The sequence below is a fragment of the Alligator mississippiensis genome, chromosome 5 (genome assembly GCF_030867095.1).
Source record: "Alligator mississippiensis isolate rAllMis1 chromosome 5, rAllMis1, whole genome shotgun sequence".
NCBI lineage: Eukaryota > Metazoa > Chordata > Crocodylia > Alligatoridae > Alligator > Alligator mississippiensis.
Genome location: NC_081828.1, coordinates 189,785,525 through 189,806,585, shown reverse-complemented (window position 1 = coordinate 189,806,585; position 21,061 = coordinate 189,785,525). Strand labels below are relative to the sequence as shown.

Genomic DNA, 21,061 nt, shown 5'->3' with positions numbered 1-21,061 from the left:
AGACTCTTCAGACGTACATATGTGATATCCTTTAGGTTTAGCAGTGATGAAAGCAGGATGTCTTCTAGGTCCCTGCTTTGTGGGACCTACAAGATATCCTCAGCTCTCTTTCCCTTGGCATTAAGGAAGTCAAGTCTCTAGCTGTGTGAGGCAGTAGACGGGCAGGTGCCACAGTGTACCCAGAAATCCTCTGGAAAGTCCCAGTGGCAGGCAGGCAACCTAAGAGCCTCCAGATCACTTTGTTTCTTCAGTTTTAGCCATGGAGTCTAGCCAGTCCTGAACTTTGTCATTGTCTAGCCATTCAAGTGATTTCCCAGTAGCAAAGAACACCCTGAAGAAAAAGGCAGTGCAAAGCATGCCAAAGTGGCATGCACTGGGACAAACGTTTTCCTGTGCACTGTGGAGCCCCTGTCCTGAGACACCCTGCACCCCAGTCAGCTGCTGGCTGGGGTGCAGGGTGCCTCGAGACAGGGGACCAGGCAGCCCTAGGTTGGCTGCTCCCCTGTCTCTGCATGCCTCATCACAGGGAGTGCTGCAGAGTCCCCGCACTGAGGCACACTGCACCCTAGCTAGCTGCAGAGCAACTGGCTGAGATGCAGGATGTCTTGAGACAGGGGAACAGGGAATCCAGGGCCCAGTCTGGGGGGGAAGAACTGGGGGCAGCAACTAGCTGAGGTGCAGGTTGGCTCAGCGCAGGGGCTCGGCAGCACATGGAAAAGGGGGAGCAGGAGAAGGGGGAGCAGGCACATGGATAAGGGGGAGAGTCACAGCCAGCCCCTCATGCAGCACATGAAGCAGCGGGACAATGAGTCTCACTGCAAAGTGCATGGGCAGGGGTGTGCACTGCGGCACAAAGTAGCAGCACAAATTTGCGCCACTAGTAATTGTGCTGTCGCCAACGCATGCCCTTTCTCATGTGGATGCAGCCATGGAGTGCATTGAAGGTAACATCTAAACAATCTCTGACTATGAATGTAGATTTTTTGCCAATACTTGAAAAATAAGTGCTTGAAGTTAAGCTTGTAAGTGCATAGCTTCACACCAAAATTAATCGCTTGATAATCAAAACTTGCAAATAACAGGCAGCTCTCATTGCTGTCTGCAAAACTAGAGTTGACCAGGAATTCTTCAACTGAAGAATATCCCCCACCTCCATTTATATGAATGCCAGTAAAAATGGGGCATTTCAATAGATTTACTCCATTTTTTTTTTAAAACGTTTTAAAATGTTTCATTGTGATGTTTACATTGATATTTGAACTTTTTACCTCAATTTTGGACACAAAATTCTTTTGATATCTCAGAACTGTCTAGCGTATAGTAAAAACTATTTTCCATATGACTCTAAGTGGGAGCTCCTGAGTGCTCAGCATTTTTGAAAATGAAACCACTGGTTTAGATGACAAGGTATGCTTACATCTAAGCACTTATTGTTGATAACACTGCTCATTGCGTTTAGTGGAGTCACCAAGCACAACATGGCTATAAGCAAAGAACGACTTTCTGACATTGTCAAGCTATCATCAGAGAGAGAGTTTCGGAGGATGCTTAAGCCTCTGCCTGCTCAACTGAGCTGATGAAGAGAAGGCATGTTTGGTCTGTAGGCAAAGATGGCAAACCCCACTGTTTCTAATACTGCCCAGCCACAAGTTAATGTGTGGTTGTTTAATTAATTCCTGACAGACATTCACTTAAAAGTGAGCTGGGCTCTGACCTGTGATCCCAGCAATCATGCCTTCTGCCATGCCACACGTGCATGGCATGATGTGCGATTTTGGGATCAGGGATTAGGTCCCGGTCGCATCTTGTCAGTGCAGCGGGGAGCCAAGGATCATGATCAGAGGCTCCTCCTGTACTAGCAAGTTGAAAGCTTGAGGCCCACAATCAACTGACTGTCAACTGGAGTCGAGGATGGACCTGGGGTCTGGACCATCCTCAATCCTGTCCCTGGCCCCAGGAGACAATCAGCTGATGGTCAAAACTCCAGCTGGGTAGCACATGCAGTTTTTACACATACCAGCACATGGGGACCCCAGAATTGACTGCTGCATCAGCTATTCTGGGATCTCCCCAATCCCAGGGTGCTAGCATGCTGGGACCTTTAAACACTGTGTGTGTGCAGCTGGGCTGCACTTGCATTTTTCTGGCATCTCCTTTGGACAGGGATATCAGGATCAGGAAGAGGCCCCTGGATCCTCAGGTCCCTGGGATGTTAGAAAACCACATGTGCAGTCCAGCTGCAAACATTTGTTAAGGTCTGGAATGCAGTGAGTCCGACATCAGGGAGGCACTCCCCAGTGTTGTGCTCACAACACCCCCTACCTCCAGGGGTCAGGCATGGATCTGGGGTCCAGGGACTGGTTCTGCCCCTAGCCCGATTGGGCAGGGAACAGCTGTGTCCCAAACCATGAGTCTTCCCCACGTTGGATCCTGATGCACAGCTGAGCATCGGGATCTGTCAGGGCCCAGCCCCAACAAGACACATGTTCAACTTCAGGGATGATATAAATGAGCCATAAAGTTTTTACACATTATGTGGAATAACTTTGTGGCTCATTCACTGTATTATCATGCCTTAAAATGACTTGAACATGTGGCTGGGTTAGTATTCAAGGCAAAACTAACCTTTTAATCACATAGTAAATGTAACGTGTCCAGGGCCATTTTGAGCAAAAGGAGGAGGAGGAGAAAGGACAAAGCCATAATCTGGAAAACTATGTATTGTTTGCTCTTGAAATCAGCAGACACTGTGAGCAGCATGATGGTAATCATAACGTTCTAAGTGGCCATAGAATTGTAGTATTTTATTGGTAGTGAATCCACATGCACTCTCAATTCAAAAAACATGGTAAAGTGCCCACAACTTTTTAAAATATGTTGTAAAGGAAAACTTGCAAATGTCAAGTTGCATAACTTGCTGACTATATTCTTAGAGCTGACATCTGCTTAGGAGGATGCCTGTGCTTGAATAGTAGGAGGACATTATTCAGAACAAACTGCACAAGACTGGCTCAATACCATAGATTTCATAGATTTCATAGACATTAGGGCTGGAAGGGACCTCGGAAGATCATCGAGTCCAGCCCCCCGCCCAAAGGGCAGGACGTCAGCTGGGGTCATAGGATCCCAGCAAGATAAGCATCCAGTTTCATCTTGAAGGTGTTCAATGAAGACGCTTGAACAACCTCCGGCGGCAGGCTGTTCCAGACCTTGGGGGCTCAGACAGTAAAGAAATTCTTCCTTATGTCCAGCCTGAAACGATCTTGTAGTAGTTTGTGACCATTCGTCCTCGTCATCCCTTGGGGCGCTCTGGTGAACAAACGTTCCCCCAGATACTGGTGGTCACCCCTGATAAACTTGTAGGTGGCCATCAGATCACCCCTGAGCCTGCGCTTTTCCAGGCTAAAGAGCCCCAGGGCTCTCAGCCTGTCATCGTAGGGTCTGCTTCCCTGACCCCTGATCATGCGCGTGGCTCTTCTCTGGACTCTCTCAAGCTTCTCCACATCCTTTTTGAATTGTGGAGCCCAAAACTGGACGCAGTACTCCAGCTGCGGCCTCACTAAGGCCAAGTACAGGGGGAGAATGACGTCCCGGGATTTGCTTGAGAAGCATCTATGGGTGCAAGCCAGCGTTTTGGTCGCTTTACTAGCCACAGCATCGCATTGCAGGCTCATGTTCATCTTGTGGTCAATGATGACCCCCAAGTCTCTTAGATTGGTCCATATGATGAATTCTGAGATTTCTGCTGTCCTGATAAACAGTTTTAAATGCTTCTCATTCTGAAGGGTGTAAGGTGTTGCACAGTCACATACATGTACATGTTGGGCTCTACCACCTTTTTAACTGCCTGTAAGACCTTCCCACTTGGTCAGGCATTTACCAAGCAAAGCTAGGGGGAGGTGTTTAAGGCGTCTGTGTTTTATCCCAATATTCTAGTTCCCCTTTTTGTTCACTTGTTGCTCTTTTGTTTTTAAATTATTCCAAATCCTTATCGTAATCCACCCTGAGCTTTTGTTGGGAAGGGTGGCATATAAATGAATAAATACATGCATACGTACATTCATAAATAAATACAGCTCTCCTGATCTTAGAAGAACTAATTTCCATAAACACTATCTTAACCAAGACAACTAGTAATAAAAGTGGTTACTGTACAAATAACTACAAAGAAATCTCTACATTTAACCTAGCCTAAGAGACTTTGCTTCAAACCCACTTCAGAAACAAAAATATAAAAAAGCTGCAATCTTTTTGCAGTTTCCCTGTGGGAATTCTATACCCAATTTCTAACATGAAATATACCCTGTATCTAATTCACAAGGCCATATACCAGCATGAGTGGGCCTTTGTGGAACACAGATTTACAACTAGAAATTAAATATGAGCATGTGGAAACATTATTATGTAAACTAATACTTAACTACTTTTTTGCTGCACTTCCTCAACAGCAAAATATGGGAGCACAGTAACTAAATGCTAAGTGTAATTTTTAAAACCTGATTTACAAAATTGAAAACAAAACTAGTCTTGTGTAGAATGCAGACTATTAGTTACTTATTTCTGCTGTGAAGTCTTAAATGGAACAAGCATTGTGCTGGATTCCACTTCCATATGAATAAAAAGAGTCACCAACAATATAGCTTTTTATATCTTACTAACAATCCTTGACTCCCCTGTTGCTCAAGCAGGGGGTCTACCTCAAGGTAGTTGCAGTTTAGAGACAAGAGAAATGGTACATTTCAAATGGATGAGTAGTCTTTAAGCAATGTACAAACTTCATGGTGGTCTGTGGGACAAAAAGTTTAGCCTTTCAGAATACCACACAATTGGCAGTGAATGAGCATAAGGCAGTGGGGCTCAATCTTCTGGGCCCTGGGCCAGAAGTGGGCTACAGGGGCAGTCCAGGGGCCAAATCCGTTGAGAGCAATCAGTATGTGGGGACAATCATGGGGTTCAACCCCCCACATGCCAGACCAAGCCATGGAGCAACCTTTTGTGCCAGCATACAAGACCATGTCATCCAGCCTGCAGAGCTCCCTATGTGTCCAGAAATTTGGCAAGGTCAGAGTGGAGTGGTGGCATGGCTTCCAGAGGTCTAGATGTTGAGCACCGCTAGCATAGGACAAAATACTTTATGACGTAGCCATGTCCCTTTCCCTGTGCTCTAACCTACTTGGCCAAGAGGCCAAAAATGGCACTAGATCCCTCCAGATCTAAAGCCTGAGGATAAACACTCAAGCATTGACTGGGTGTGGGGGGGGGTGGAGAGTGGGGAGGGCTATAATATTCACATCAACTCTAAATCAGGCACAAAGGGTGACACATTTCATGCACTCATCAGTAGATGCTGAGCAAGTATGTTTATTTTCCTGACTTGCTAGTGGTGAACAGGACAGCCACTTGTGAGACCACATTCTATTGGGAAAATCCAGGTACATGAGAAGCAAGGACACCAAACCACTCTTTATTGCTCTATTTCCTCAGCCTTCCAGACTTTCAAGTAAGAGATAAGAATTGCTTCTTGACGAAGACAAACAGCTTGAAAAGTGAGGAACGAGACAGAGAATGATGCACACTGAAAACAAAAGCAAAATTATCAGAAACAGGATCTAAGGAAATCTCCATTTAGGTGCTACTGAACAGGGTCTAAAACAACAGAGGGATCTGGGGCACTGGACATGTGCCCATAGAAGATCTGGGTCGGGCCACAAGTCACCCTGGTGGAATGCATGGTTTGATGGTAAGACGGAGTTCCAGCAGTGAGTTGTATAACATATCTTGTAGCTGCAACTACAATCCTGATGATCAAACTGTATTCAGTCTACTGAACATCAGGGGAGATAACATTTACACTCTGCTATGGAGTCTGAACCAGATCAAGAACAAACACTTATGCATAGATTCTATATGCTCATCAAATAAAGCTTGCTCCAGAGCTACTGGTGATTTCTGAGCGAGTCCAATTTCATGAGAAAAGCCAAAAGCAGAAAGGAAGCAGTTACCATTTTGTTGTAGTCTTAAAAACTGACTTCCATTGTGACAAGCTGGTCTGTGCACTGTGTTATTAAGCAAGAGAAACAAATACTTTTTATCTGAAGCTGGTGTCACACCAAATAATAGAGGGCCAAGGAAAGGGTTGCAATGGAACCCAAGAGCTGATTCCACTTTAAAAGTATGCAAGGGAGCCCCATGTTCAAGGCAAGTGTCAGGTACTTGGGGATGTCACAGCTATGACCAGATGGATCATCCAAAAGCAAGGCCTTAGTATGATATAAAGACCTACTATGCTGGCAATGTATCTCTAGATGTCAGTAAATGGCTGTAGGATATTGGAGCATGGAGAGGCAGGAGTAGGAGATTTAAAATAGTTTAATTAAAGCAAGGAAAGGGGCTAGAGAGAGTAACTCAAAAGAAAAAAAAAAACTTGTATGCATGCAGTATTTCAGGACATTTTTCTTGGACCTGAAGAATTCCATTAATGAAAGAATGATGGCTTTTGACTGAAGCACAAACAAAATCTTTATTGCCCTTGTATCAGATGCCATGATTATAACAAATATAGTCACCTTCCTCTGCTGTCAATTATATCTGTAAAGCAATATGATATTGCACAAACAATTGGATTGCCTTTCTTTGTAGCAAAGGCTAATCTACTCTCCCAAGGTCCCAAAGAATTGGCTGGAATGTTGCATGAGAATGATGAATGATGAAACAGATCCAGCTGCTGTGTCTCAGAAATAGTCTTCTGATTTCAAGAGAGAAATGGGGAATATGAAAGATCTCTCTGTAGAACCAAGTATGAAGCCAGACAATCAATAATATTGGGATAGAAACATACATCATCAGACCAAACGTTGCAACAGATCTTTAATAGCTGTCCAAGGCATGACTTGGTTGTTGGCTATTACTGCTAGAAAATGGGTAGCCTCCTAATGCCAGTAGTTAAAAAAGCCACAAATTCTAATCTTGCTGTCCATCTCAAACGGATTGTAATGCCATTAATTTGTTTAGACAAACATCCTCTTCTTCATAAAGAAGACCCTGATTTATTTAGCAGTAAGTCAAAAGCTGAGCAAATTTGACTCATGAAATTTATGCATGCGAACAGAGGAATAATCCCAAGGGGACCAGCAACAATGATTCTATAATGGGGCCCCCACTCCCTTACTAAGGGGGAGGGGGCCAGGCACCCCAGCCCATCCCCCCTCCTTCAACCCCTTTCCCTTCTTGCACTCCCCTACCTTGCTCTGTGCTTGCTGGTGTCTTTCCCCTTGTGGAGGTACCTTCCTCCTCCTTTGTCCCTCACCACTTTCCACTTCATCTTGCTTCTCCACCTCTCTGCTTCTCTGCCTGTGCCCTGGTGGTGAACACAGATCTTAACCCACTGGCAGAGGCATCCTGCAACCAGGTGGCCACTGGGTCCAGGTGCAAGCAGAGCTGAAGGACCCAGACCCGGGAACTGGCAACAAGATGGCTTCTGGACTCAGGTACAGGCAAAGCCTAAGGACCCAGGCAGGGGAAATAGAGGAGTCCTGTAACCCAGAGCCTTGTATAATAAGCCCATGCCTTGGGCCAGAAGGGCAGCCTGGTTGTGGAAGCCTCTGGGATGGAGCCCTCTGCGAGAGGCATAAGCCCAGGCTACAGAGAAGACTCAGGAGGCAGCCCCAAGTGAAGGGAAACTGTTCATCTGCAGGCACCAGCTTCGTAGCAAAGTGCTTTAGAGAAGTTCACCAGGAGTATCTCTGCCTGGTTAACAAATAAAAGTTAACACGTCAGGGATGTACGTACAGCATTACATAGGATTACAGTTTGCAAAGACCACGTTTCCCAGCATTCATAGACTATTTAGGTTAGTATTTGAAGCTAACAGGAAAGGACAAGACCATGGTGGATGCTCCAGCTCCTGAAAATTATTAATATATTTATTTTTTGCAGCAGTTACAGAATGAAACTCTACATTAAAGGACAGTTTGTAGATGTATCCTAAGATTGTCACCCTGTTTTCCATGTAAGTTGATACTTTTTATTGTAAGTTATGTGGGATATAGACTCTCCCTGTTTGCGCTTCAGGAGCTCATCTCAATATGGCACATTATTCTGACCTGGGTCTCTGTGTGATATTGTAATATAAATGCTAATTAGTAAGTTTCTATTTTAGGATTTTACATACTTTAATCCTGATTTGCCAATACAGCTGCTGGGTATATATTCCTCATACAGAGTGGAACCAGAACTATTATAAGTCTACATGGGAGAACTTGAAGGACACAAAACCAGGCACAAATTGGCTTGAACTATTTAGAACTTATATCTGGAGTGTAGGGATCCATTAGCATTTGTGTGGAAAACAGCTGCACCTCACTGATTGTTGCTGCCTTTTTGTATATCTTTGGGCTTCACAAAAACTATTGCATCTCTTGCTGCCAAGTAGAATAAAAAATGGCCATACCTATTGTTACATCAAGCAGGGAGATGCCACCCTGCGCAGTGATGCAGACGTAGTAATTCTGAGCTTGCTTCGGTCAATCAGGCACTCAAAGCACATAGTCTAATTTAGGGAAGCTGAGAGCACCACTCTGACAAGTGTGGTTAGTCCTTATAAACTATTTTGACTTGCTGCTCTGCTGGCATCCAGCTGCCATGGTTGTGTCCGCATGAAAAAAATGGTCACAGGAATAAAAAACACACATTTACCAATGGAGTCAATACTCCAAGTTTAGATCTGCTTTTATAATGGAAAACCCCTGGAAGATGAGCTGAAGGTAAACCCAGTTATTGCAAATAATTAATCTCCTATACCTATTTAGTGCAGGCATGTGCAGACATTTAGAACAGAAAATGTTTTGGGACAGTTTTTAGATGAGCATAGTGAAGGGCTGCATCTAAAAGAAAATGGCTCACATAATTTTTGATGCCCCAGTTTGGTCATGCCATTAAAGAGGGGTGCAAAAACCCTCCTTGTGCATTAGACTATGAAAGTGATGCTGGAGCTGGTAGCCCTTCTTATACAATTATGGTCTGAGAGTTCATGGCAGGACATCTGGGTGCACTCCTGCTAGGTTGCTGAAAGACACGTGTTTTGGTTACCACTGATGCTTATTCAATGTGGTCAGAGAAATGTGTGATGGCCACATCTATTGACCAGACTGCTAAGAGGTGCCTGGAATGTGCAGTCACTCGAGTCTCCGGGCAGCTGGTAAGTGACACAGGAATTCTAGCTCACGACTTCAAAACTTCTTTGCGGTTTAAGGGGTGGGCAATCATGCAAATCAGCACCCCATTGTCCTGTTCCCAGCATTTAGGGAAAAAAAGATTTATTCAACCAATGGAACAATCATATGATGTTCCTTGAGAAGAACAAAATTTGTCCATAAATGTCTCAACTAATTTATTATTGCCTCATGGACATATCAGCTCACACCATTACAATGAAGTCCCTAGTACTTGTAGTCATCAGGTATTTATATATTTGCTTCAGCTTACTGAAATCATTCAGGATGAATCATATGGCAAAACAACAAAAGAACATGTGCTGTGGATTCACCACACCGCAATTAAAATTCCAGTTCCTCTCTATCTGATGGCAAAATAATCTCTGGCTTAGGTCAGAATTCATGATAGTCTTCCTGTATTTCTTCTTAATAATTACCATAATATTACAGCATTCCAGGTGGGGAGAGGACTATAGTACATAAAGCTGTTCTGTGTAGTGCTGTCTACCGTGAATAGCTGATATTAACAGCCTGATGTAAAAACTGTGGGCCAGCATGTCTGCTTGAGTAAATTAGTATAAATCTGTTTATGGCAATGAAGCCCAATGGGATAGCTTTCTGACAGAAAAGAACAAAGGAGGAATATGTTTTGCTGCCAACCTGCAGCTTTTGTATTGTTTAATCATTTGAGAGTTAAACTGGATCACAAGCAATTTACACGGTATGACACGTATCTCTTTTCCATGCCTGTGGCATGGTGCCAGCATGAGGGCTAGGATCACAAACATGTCAGCTGAGAATAGCCGAAAGGGGTTACCATGGAGAGAATGGTGCGGGAGAGGAGGAATGAGACAGAACCAGGGAAACAGATTGTATGTTTTTTAAGCGCAGGTTTAATTACTCTTTGTGTATGCAACATATGTAACTTAATAAGGGAAGAGAGAGGGGGAGGCTGAGGGCTTGAAAAAACAGAGGCGGGCCTGGAATGGAGCCCTGAAACAAGACCCCCAAACCCATGACCAGCAGTAAAGATTCAAGCCAAGACCAATTTTTTATTTACTTTTCCATGTCATAGAATGTAGCAATCCATTTACTCACAAGACTATTTTGTTCCTTACATTGTGAGCAATACCCTGCTGTTCTAAAGGCCTCACAAACCCTTCAAACTAGAAATATTCTTTTTAGCCAGCTTATTTTCCGCTTTGGAGCCGCGCAGCCCTAGGGTATGTAACTGAGAAATGTCCACTTTGGAAAAGGGAGAGAGCTTCATGAATCACCAAACAGCACTGCTCAGGTGGGGAAAACCTCATTCTTTGTTCCTCTGCATGGAATGTAAGAAATATGTGTAGAAAATAGAGCTTTGAAAACCCCTAGAGTGTAATAGGTCCTCTCATTTGCAATGTCTTCAAGCTGGTAAGACTTGGGGATGTTTTAATTAAAATACTGCAAGGTTTTTTAATGTTAACGTTCAAATGCTTCATATTTTTTCCCTGGATTCATGAATTTTCCAGCCTTTTCCTTCACTCTGATGTCACTTTCACTCTGCAATAAAACAATTGATTCACACACTGGTACATAAATACTGGCAGATTTTTAGATTTGCTGGTTTTTTCACTCAGCCTATTGGGCAACAAGCCTAGAAAGGCTAAGTTATTTGCCAGAGTTTGAATTTCTGGCAAGCAGCACAGATCCAATACAAATCTCAAATCATATTTCAGGAATGTGGTGCTTCTACTGTACCTTTCCAGCTCTTCTCTCTATGCACTAATGAGTATTACGATGAAACATGTTCCAGAAATGTGAAAATCAAGGTAGTGGGAAATGTACCAAAACCACCTTTCCATCTCAGTTGTCCAAGATACACAATTAATTAGTAGTATTGAGCTGTTTAGCTCCCCAATAAAAGCTTTTTGAGTTATTAAATGAAGAGCCATTGGTACCATAGCTTTCATACTGAAATAATTAATGGAAGCTGATTCTATTCTGACAAGTTAAATACAGGTTTGTCTGATGCTATCTATGCACACATAGAACACACATGCACTATTGACCACACAACATAAGAGTTTAGGTTTATGATGTTTGAATTAGGTACTTGCAGGCATGTAATGGGCTTGAGCTTGAAAATGTTGCCTCTCAATTAGCTCTTATAATGTTAAGGGTGTGAATAATGGCAGCTGATTTTACAGCATTTAGACATCTTGCTGTCAACTGCATTTTCAGGGCTGAAACCATACCTCTTTCTGAGTTCCTGCAGCATCAAATGCATTGGGAGGACTACCAGAAACAATTGTACAACTGCTATCTAAGTGCTATGCAATAAGCCCACACTTATAAATAAGTACAATTGTTGGCAGGCACAAAATTGGAGGCTACACTGGGCCTTTTTAAAATATTAGAGTCTATTTCCATTAATTCAGAGGTAGGTTTCTGGGTGCAGCCCTCATAGGTGGATCCAGGATTTTGAAAGTGGGGGAGGATGAAGATGGTGTGGTGCATCAACATACATTTTTCTCCAATTAAAGAGAAACTAGAAGCTTTACTAATATGTTGGGGCCTAGCACTATATTATTCAGTTTAAGATTAAGGCAAAAATAAATGTAACTTTATGGAATGTGCACTAATTTGAAGCTAGATCATATTTTCACTTTAAAAAACCCACAACAAAAGAGCAAAAATAATAAAAAGATATTGCTTCATTAGTATTATTGTTATCATAGTTAAATATACTTCTCTTATTCAGCTTAGTAAAACAAGATCTAGCCTCCTTAAGCATCTTGACTTCACTGTGTATCCAATACTTCACTGTCAGTTATGTCCACACCTGAGTTAATGTTCACCTGAGTTAATGTTGACTACACCTGAGTATAAGTTTTTAGGTAGAACTAGCAACAATCTGCAGGGCTATGAAACAGATGAGAGATGTTACCAGGAATGGCTAACAGACAGCAAAATTACAGAAGAAAGGTTAGCTTGAATAGTGGAACATCAAAACTATTAAAAAGGAGAGAGGGTCATTAACACCTGTGGAGTGAACAGAGATTAGCAGGAATTAGGTAAATTATAATGAGCCATGAAGTCAACTAACTCCCTGAATTCTGCTTGAATAGAAATGCTGCTGTTCCTCCCAGGCAGCTGGTTTTGAAGTTTGAGTGGAGCAAGAATCATAAAGGGGTGCAGCTACAGCACTGCAGTTTAGCAGGAAATTCTGCTTAAGTTTCTACTGAGAGTTTTCCTGTAAACAGATGGAGTCAGCATCTGACTCTCAGTCCAACTGAGGAATCAAAGTTTATGGGACTTTAGTCCTAGACACCATCTGCTATCTCAGGGCACCTGAACATTTCTGATTAGGTTGGTATCAACATAAAAAATAGCATTGATTTGGAATAAGAAGACCATTTTCTGTCCAGCTCCCCACATCAGCCAAGGGTCATCATGGTATGGGATATGAGGACACACCTCTTCCTCTGACCATGCCTCTTTCACCAGGTGCAAGAAATGGAATGGCATAGTAGACATCCCCCCCCCTCCCCCCCGTATCACCACAACAAGACTACTTGTACATACTTGTAACCAGGTACAGGCTTAGAAGCAAGGATATGTGCCCTCACGTTAAGTGCATCATAACATACGTTTGTAGAGTTGGCATACTGTTGAGATGAATAGTTTCACTTGTATTGGCCTCAATATGCAGAATATGTCTGTAGGCCCACCATTATATCCCTCTTGATTTCAAGGGCTACCATATGGCCAGTTTGGCCGTAGTACAAATAGCCTGTAACATCCCCTGATACACATGGGAGATTGTCAAAACACACATCACCTTATGAAGTCAAGAGTTGCAGTCATACCACTCTAGAATTAGGAGCCCTCTGCTACACTGCCAACTTTGCAGCCTCTTTGTGATGAAGCCATAGTTTCTAGTGAGTGTCTGGCCTATTGTGTCTTTTAGGGCTGTGCAAAATTTCATCAGCTGTTTTGTTTTGACTCATTTCAAGCTTGAAACAAGTTAAATCGAAACAAAATGAAAGGCTTTGAAACAGCCTCAAAATGAAATGAGGGCAGTCAAAATGTTTCGAAAGTTTAGAAACGTTTTGAATTTTGAAGCTGGGCTCACTTGCAGCTAAAGAGAAACTAAGGAGAGGGAGGGGGAAGAGGGAGGAAGAACTGCTCTGATATTGGCATGTGTAGCTGTGATCCTTCCCTGAGGTCCCTTTGTAGCAAAACCCTCAGTTTTTCTTTTTTTTTAAATGCATTCCCTCCCCTTCCCCAAACATTTCTGACTTTTTCTCTCCCTCTGTATTCCTTATAGATAAGTATAAGTGAGCTAAGACATAAGATAACCTTCAGCATTTTATTTTGGTAGCAAGTTGTATTTGTTTTGTTTTTTCTCCTTCTTTATATTGTATAATTATTATGTTTATATTGGTTATTACTGTTTTACTGATACTATATGATTTAGGCCTACATATGTAAATTAGCAAAAGTCATGTCAAGTTTCCATTTTTTTCTCAAGTCTCTATCTTGTCCCCATGCCCTGTTGTGTAACCTATGACTCATACTTACCTCTCCTATGTAACTTGGTTCCTGAGTGAATGGGGATGAATGAGGGTGCTTGAGAGACAATGGCAGGAGGTCTAAAAATAACTCCCTGTGAATGACCAAACCATCAAAACCAATACCTGGACCAACGACCCAGCCCTTGGAACCACCCTCAGCATTCAAGAATCAGAAGATGAGGCAACCAACCATTGTGCCAAGGCTGCACATGCTCAGTAAGAACACCTAGAACCCTCTGGAACAGGACTGACATTGCCTGGACATGCCCTCCCCATAGGAGATCAGAGGTAGTCTGCCCCATAAAAAGAGGTAGTGAAGACTGACTCTTTGGGACGCCCTTTCCATCTGGACTAGCACCATGCCACACCACCTATCCACCCAGAGGTCCTGCCAGTGACCCCCCTCTGGACAACACCTGCTGGACAAAGACCCCTTTCCAGCCTGGATAGGTAGCTATCACCCCCACCCTCTCTTCAACCAAGGACTTGGGCTCTGTTTCTCTTCCCTATCTGGACTCCAACCCTTCCACTGAGTCTCTTCCTCCTGCTGCCATTGTGACTGCTGGTGTGTGTGTGTGTGTGTGTGTTTGTTTCTGTGGAGAGCATCCACCTCTAACTGGATGCTCTAGACCAGTGGGGACCAAACATTTTTGGCAGGCCTACTGCAGATTAGTCCTGTACCCTCCCAGAGTCCCACCCTGATCCCTTTCCCCTGCTTGATCTGCTGCTCTGCTATTTACTTTATAAGAACATAAGTATTGCTATTTACTGTGTCAGACCATAGGTCTACCTTGCCCAGTATCTTGTGTCACACACTGGCAGAAAGTGGATGCTAAAAGGAAAGTAAACTGAGGATGACCAGGTTTTTTTCCCACCCTTCCATTTGTGCCCTCCAGCTTTTAAGGTCTAGGAAGTTGTAACTCTCATGCTCAATTGCTACTGATGCCCCTTTCCTCCAAGAATTTGTCCAATCCCTTTTTGGGAAGCTATCTAAACTATCAACTTCCACAACATTGGGTGGCAATGAGTTCCACACTTTAATTACACACTGTGTGAAAAAAGAACTTCCTTTTGTTCTTTTCATTTTATGATCCCTAGTTCTTGTATTGTGAGAGAGTAAACAATAAATCCCTATTTACTTTCTCTTCACCATTTAATATTCTGTAGACCTTTATCATGTCTCCCCTCAAGCATGCCTTTTCTAAACTGAATAGGCCTAGGTTTCTTAGTCTCTCCTCACGTGGAAGCCCCTCAGTACCACTAATCATCCTTGCTGCCCTTCTCTGGACCTTCTCTAGTTCTTCTAGTTCTTCATGCTCTGAGCATCCTGTCTGATTCGGTGCTCTGCTTTCTGTTTCCTGTCCTATCTCCCACTGTCTGTCCCCTCCCCAGTCTGCCATGTGTCATACAGAGTGTACCCATGCCACTTGTGGCACCTGTGCCACAGGGTGGCCACCCCCTGCTCTAGACTGAGTTCATTGTGAAGGCCCATGAAGTGGAAGAAATGTCAGTCTTTACTGGTCTGTGCTGATATAAAAGGCTCCATGGATGTTCATAACATAAAAATTAAGCAGCCCTGTTCCTTAAAGGAATAGTAGAAATGAGACAAAACAGCAAGTCTTCTACAGACATCCAGGCATTATGATGATGAGTTGAATCAAGAAAGTAGGGAATATAGCAGCTGCCCTGCCATTAGGATAAATATCTAACTCTTTATGGAATCAGATAATTGAAACTGTAGCAGCTTCCCAAGATGCCAACATGACTCATTACCCAAAATAAAGTTCCATGCAAGGATTATGTAAAAGGAAGAGTTTGTTGAAAATTGTTTCATATATCTGTGGAAGAGGGACAGAACAGAACAGAACAGAACAGAACAGAGAAGAAAAGAGAAGGAGAGAGATGCATAATGCCAAGGGTATGGCACTAGGAGAGTGGTCCTGAGAGAAGTCAAGAGAGTGAGAAAGTGAGAGGACACCACCTTGCTTGGCTGTTGGCTGGAAAAGGGTTGGAACTCTCTCCTCCTGTGTGATTCCTCCTCTGGTCAGGGAACAGGATCATTGTTCTTTTCCTGAAAAGAAACAGGAGTGTATCAGCGTCATAGGGTTCCATTATCAAATTTTCTTCCTAACCCAAACAACCTGCAGTACTCTGAATTTTGGCAAACCACCCAGGTCATAAAATGGTAACACTGCTGTCAGGAGTAGGATTCAGCTTCCAAGGAGAGAAATTATGAGCTGATATTTGTGCTGAACCAAGCTGGACTCAATAATGGAAGTGCTGGCGGAACTCAAAAAGGAAAGGAAATAAAGCCCCAGAAAGTTACTTAGAAAGGGCTGAGAGAGATGACTTGCAGACAAAGATGAAATCTCTTTTGGAGCAGCAGTTACAAAGTGGCCAGACAGTCCCTTTACAGCATTCCCAGTTTCAAAGCAAAACCAATCAATGAGATGACCAGCAACTAGGCTGCCATAGACCAGAAGTTTTTCTATAAAAAGGGAGATCAGGAAGGCTCTTGGAATTTACTGAGGGAGATGAATTGGAGGAAGGAATTAAGGAGCTGAGAAAGCAAAGGGCAGCAAGCCACAGGAGAAGACGGACAGCCATTTCAATATGGAATTGGGACAGCCAGAGGTCTTAGGACTGGCTATTTATAATAGTCTTCTATCCTACCCCACATAAACCTGGAGAGAAGATGGATTCTAACAGCACAAATAATCCAAAACCAAAGGAAAAATTCTCTGGGATACTTATTTGACCAAGTCCAGCTTTAGCACCCAGATGGATAGCTGGCCGGGTGGATGGGGAGTTGTGGGCAGGGTGGTTCTGGTGGCACTGCAGAACATACTCCCAAAGAAAAACCTAAGTTATCCAGACCTGCATGACCCCACAAACATGCTTGAACCATGATCAGTCAACCTGAACTATCTATTGGCCAGCTAAAAGCTAGAATGAGACAGAAATGCAGTAAGCCTGGCAGATAGCCTGCGGAGACTTGTGTTCCTGGCACATCTGGGATCAAGTACATTGGCAATGGAATAGTTTATAGATGTTGACCTATATATTGGACTTGAACATCCAGCTCACCCAAAGGAGGCAAAAGACCAGGGTTGCCAACTCAAGATATTTTATTTTTACTGACAGTCTGCTAAGTTTTTTACTGACAATCAAACTTCGTTATTGACATATGTTTTACATACTTCAACTGTAACCCTTCTGCCTACCCTGGACAAGGGCACAGTTCAAACTATAGTAAAAAAAATTGGAAGATGATTGGTAAAAAAATGTCTTGGGTTGGTAATCCTACTTGACTGCAGCAATGGCTTTACACCATGCTGCCTCCCCAGGGTTCCCCTATTCACTCCCATGCCATGCTGCCTTCACACCCACATCTGATACCTGCAAACTGCACCATGGAGCCTCCCCCAGCCCACCCCTCAGCTTTACCCCTAACAGCCCCACTCCTCCAATCCCAGCACAGACTCCAAAGAAAAATGACTGTCTATTTGCCAGCCAGACATATTATAGGCATGACAAGAGGCAGCACCAGGAGCAGCACCAACACCACAAAACTACCTTTGGGGTGCTGTGCTCCTGCTCAGACACCAGATGGCATTTCTGTGCTCCATCTGTGCTTTAAAAATGCCACCGGCTGGTTGTCTAACCGTGGAGCTTCTGCACTCTCTGCTTTTATGAAACTGATTTTACAGAGCCCATTTTAGTTTCATGATTTATGACTGGTGCTAATTTTTTATGGAATTTATGGACGGGCATTTTCATCCTGGTTATTTACAGCGTGTCTGTAAATTTGCACACAGTTGGCAACCCTATGAAAGACACCCCCAAGGACTAAGAAATTTACCACAAAACTCAAGTCCTTCTTTACAGCTGGCCAGAAAGAAGGGGCAGCAGCTACTGTTGAGTCCAATATAAAATATCACCCTAAGAAATCCTTGCCTCACACATAATTTCTGCCCCTGTCACGGCTACCACATCACTTGTATACTACTGGTGAGGAAGATGGAAGCCAAGTGCCCTGGGACCAGTACAACACTGTGACTAATGTATAACAGAAAAAAGGAGTTTTTACTTGTGACATTTTTGAACAGTTACAAAAAGTGATAAACGTGATCTGTAGAACAAGGGAAGTAGGAAATAACTATGAGGATTTCAGTTAAGTGCTGGTACTGTGAAAAAGGTGGCTGTAAAAATACAGCATACTATAAATACAAACTTGGCTAGGATGGAGCATCACAAGCACTTACCAAGACCTCCTCTTCTAGTTTGGAAAATGGGGGAATACTAGGCTGAAAGGGTAGCTCAGAGGTGCAAAAATTAACCCCATAGTATTGGTTTAGGGCTGTGCAATTAAACACGAAGAATGGTTTGAAGGTGTAATAGGATCTGTGAAGTGCACATGAACAATGGACACTGGTTCAAACATAACTGTTATTAGACAAGACATGCTACAAAAGCTAACAGGTAGGAGATCCAAAACTGAACCACCTAATTTAGAGACCAGGACTGGGGAATGAGGACCTATCCAGAAAGTGGGGAAATTGGGGTTGAAAACTGGACACATGGAATTTAAGCAAGAAAAGTTTGGATAGCTGCCGGCATGGATGAGCTAATAATCAGTTTGGATTTTGTTTTGGCTAGCAGCGGAGTAATGGCCAGGAAGCTGTGCCTTGCACATTCAGCCTTTGGAAATTCTCTTTAAAGATTTAGTCCAGGTGAAAGAAATGATTTGCTGGTAATTAGTTCAGAGTGCACAAGTTGTCAGGCCTCTGAGGGCAGCAACCATACCACTAAGAGCTAAATTCTGTGGTAGCTTTCCAGCAAATGATATCCATCAGGAAGATATAACAGACTCCAGTCAGCCCTTGGGTTTAACCCAAGTAGTGGTTCAGAAAACATTGTGGTATCACCAGACTCCATATGAGCTGTAGAGAATGTCCATTTAGGGGACTTTTTAGCCTTTAATATAAACAGATGATGCTTTGGATGTTGTGATAGGTTTAATCTAGTTTTCCAGAGGATCTAAAATGGGGGTATTGGCAAGTGGAAGTAGATCCAAAGAACTGAGGATAAAAACTGCTGTCACAGCAGGACAGTCTTATGGTCTTCAGCTTCTGCAATGCACCAGCCACATTTGAGACATTAATGGAGCTGGTATTGCAGGGTATGCCTCTCTCTCCTGTGTGTTATAGGTGGAGGTAAGCCAAAAGCTTTTAACAGGAACTGATACCTGTGCTAATAATCTCTGACATGCTTAGTATGGTTGCAATGCACTTATGGAACCTGAAGAAAATTGAACTTAAAACAAATAAAGGGAACTTCTTTTCTCACAGCATGCAATTAACTTGTGAAACTCACTGCTACAAGATGTTGTAGAGGTGATGAGTTGGACAAATTAATGCAGGTTAGGTCCATTAGTGAATACTACACATAACAGTTAGAGCTACAACCTCCAAATCAAGACTTCCTAGGCCTCTACAAGCCGGAAGCTATAAAAGAAGAGGGCTGGGGAACAGATCAGCCTGGCTAGATCCTGCGTAAGTACTCACTTCCTTTGTATCTACTCTCTGTCACAATGCGATACAGGATACTGGGCTAGATGGAGTTGTGGTCTGACTCAGGATGGCTTCTCCTGTGCTGAGTTGTTCAAAATGGTAATTTACTGGGTACACACAATCAGGGAGGAGGGACTTTTCATTGACCAACATGAAACTGAAGCTGTACATGTCAGGAATCCCAACAGTCTGTCCTATCTTGGCCATTTAGAGTAGGTTAGCAATGCTTAGGAGCAGGGGGAGGCTTTAATGAAGCTTAGCTCCAAGTATAGGGCACTTCCAGCCTGGTCACCACCACTGCAACCACAGTCACTAGTCCCCCTCGCTGCTGCGTAAGTGAAGCCTTGCCCGTCTGCCTACATCCTTAGGCCAAGATGGCTACAACCAACACCTCAAAAAACCCCAGGCTCCATGTGCCAGATAAAATGGATCTGTGGGCTGCATTCAGTCTGCAGACCATAGGTTGCCAACCCCTGCTCTAGAGTGTACCCAGCTAGCCAAATCTGCATGACACCTGACTTTTGGCTAGACTGCCTGTTGTGTTGTTCTGCAAAGATTAAGGGGATAAGCTTACAGAAGGACAAAGCTTGTTTATTCAGAAAGCAGTACCTGCCGGCAGTTCTGCTGTTCCCTCCGCAATCCCCAGGCAAATGTAACAATTTACACATAACAACTCTTAAAAGTAACCACACATCTTCCCCCTTTACATGCAACATATCCCCCTATAATACTAACATTGGCAGTTTAGTTCAACCCGTAGTTAAAGCACATTTTAACAGGTCTCTATTAGTCTTTGTGTTATCTTTTTAACTCTAAGTGATCTTCTCAGCTTCTCTGTATTCTCAATCCTTATTGGTTCAGTTCTTGTTTGGTTTCCTTGTTCAGATGTCTCTCTTTTTCTGTGTCATTTTCAATCTCCACTGTCATTTCATGTTGCTTTGATGTTAGCTCTATTTTCTTTGGTGAATCTTGTGATGCTGCTTCTTTTCTTCCCTTTATGAGCTGAAAGTGTCACCTGTTCCTTCTTAGCACCTGTCCTTCTGGTGTGACTACTTTATAGGATCTGGGAACTACTTGATAGGAAACTAACATTTTGTTTCCATGTTCATCCATCTGAAATAAGCACAGCTTTGTTGTGCAGTTGTGGTAACTCCCTGGAACCCCTATCAGAGTACCATTTTTGAGTTCATAATTTTTTTTAATGTTTTCACATCTTGCTTTTCATTCTGATGAGCATCATCCACAAGATTTGGCATCCTGGTTTTGCATCTCCTGTTAAACAGCATTTCTGCTGGGGACACTCCATGTCTCATGGGTATTGCCCTATAATTTAAGAGTGATGGGCAAACATCAGTGTGTGAATCTATAGCATTTTTCAACAATTTCTTCACTATTTGTACTCCATTTTCTACCAGACTATTGGATTGTGGGTATTTAGGACTTGAAGTGTTGTGATGGAATTCATATTTGTTTGCAAACTCTTTAAACTCAAGACAGTTGAATTGAGGTCCGTTGTCTGTTCTCACAATTTGTGAAATCCCATGTCTAGAAAAAATTGATTTGATGTGAGTTCTGACATGGTTTACTTTTAAGCAACGCAATTTCAGGATAGTGAGAATAATAATCCAGCACTAATACATAATTTTTAAATCCTATTTTGTAATCCTATCTAGTTCAGTTTGTTCTGTTTTTCCCTCTAGTTTCTGCAGCCTGAAAT

General features: G+C 43.0%; 1 protein-coding gene across 2 annotated transcripts in view; it reads right to left on the bottom strand.

Moving 5' to 3' along the window:
* LOC109285840 (uncharacterized) overlaps window positions 1–21,061 on the bottom strand; it is a 40,978-nt gene that overhangs the window by 10,327 nt on the left and 9,590 nt on the right. For both annotated transcript variants that reach the window (XR_009462688.1, XM_059729108.1), the window contains one exon: window positions 15,753–15,842. The gene's annotated coding sequence lies outside the window, so the exon portion shown is untranslated. The remainder of the gene's footprint in view (window positions 1–15,752; window positions 15,843–21,061) is intronic.